The 1,341-nt window shown below is 43.6% G+C and overlaps 1 non-coding gene across 1 annotated transcript; it reads right to left on the bottom strand.

Annotated features, from left to right (window-relative positions):
- Positions 1–715: 715 nt before the first annotated feature.
- Positions 716–881, bottom strand: LOC140707841 (U1 spliceosomal RNA). The gene has a single exon (XR_012088015.1). It is a non-coding gene; the product is annotated as a U1 spliceosomal RNA (small nuclear RNA).
- Positions 882–1,341: the final 460 nt, after the last annotated feature.

Here is a 1,341-nt window from a genome sequence, read left to right as displayed (position 1 = left end):
TTTGAGTTTCATGTTCAGCTACTGCTGCTATCCAATAGCTGCCTTGAAAAGGGTCAGTGCACCTTAGTCTGATGTCTCAGCTGTAACGTTCTATCTTGGGTGATACTGCTAGGAGTCCAAGCTTGTAATGGATTCTGGCCTCCTGACAGCATTGTTCTTGGCTTCATTGAGATATAGAAACCCCTTCACCACATTAAAGTATGCATCCAAGAAGGGAAGCAACTTATTACATCAAACTCAGAAAGGCAATCACTAGGTACAAAAGCAGTAGCTCCCTATAAATAACAGATTTGAGCACACATGTCTTTATAAGAATCGCTAAATGATTGTTTCTGTGGGCAGTTTTAATTGGATGATGTTTGGGTCCTTGCCTCACAAGATGGTTTTTTTTTGGGGGGGGGACCCTGTTTCGCAAGACGGTTTTTCCCCAATTGGAATACATTAATTACATAAGACCTACTTTTTTATCCCAAAAAAGTGGGGGAGAAAATGCATGCTGCTGGCTTTCCAGGGTCTGCCTTCTAGAAAAAGAGCAGCATACACTTTCTCCCCTACTTTTTTGGGATAAAAAAGGTAGGTCTTATGTAATTAATGTGTTTTAATGGGGGGAAAACCATCTTGCAAAACATCACCAATGGGGCTATGGCTGCAAATTTAAATGGTAGAGGATGATGCAAATAGCCAGGAACCAAAGGGTAAAGAGATTGTATAAACACCAGGGAAATCACAAACACAATCGCTCAGTAACAAAAATTATGCAGTTGAATTCCCCACATTTGGGGAAATCACAGGGTTCAGCAGCACACCTGAAATGCAATGGATGAGCCTCCCCCTGGGAAAAACACTTTTATGACATGGTATTTCCCCTGCAAGGTATGAGTTGAAATGGCCCTTGAACCTCCTACCCCATTCTGTCCCCTGACCCCTCAAGGCATGGTGACCCCCTGGCTGCACCTCCCACTCAGTACAGGGCTGCACAGCCCCAGTCCTGCCAGAGGCCAAGAGAGCTCCTCAGTGTTTCGGGGTGCCCTGCATGACCCCCATCAGGGGCTAGGTGTTTCTCCCACAGTCCTCTAGTGCACAGATATTAGTATATGCTAATACCTTATGCTAATACCTGTGTACTAGAGGATTGTTTTTTGGACCCTCATACAAGCCTTCAGTAAATAAACTACTTAACAGGTGATTAGAGCTGCCAGAATCCAGACAAATAGATGCAGGCAGTATAGTCTTTCCTCTGAAATTTGAAGTAAACCTTTGATGGACCTTTGAACTGTTTGCAGTCTTTAAAACTCAAATGTATCCTCTCATCATCCTTGCTCCCCCAGAAACTGTATAGTT

The sequence above is a fragment of the Pogona vitticeps genome, chromosome 5 (assembly GCF_051106095.1).
Source record: "Pogona vitticeps strain Pit_001003342236 chromosome 5, PviZW2.1, whole genome shotgun sequence".
NCBI classification, from domain to species: Eukaryota; Metazoa; Chordata; class Lepidosauria; order Squamata; family Agamidae; genus Pogona; species Pogona vitticeps.
This window is presented reverse-complemented; position numbering and strand designations above follow the sequence as displayed.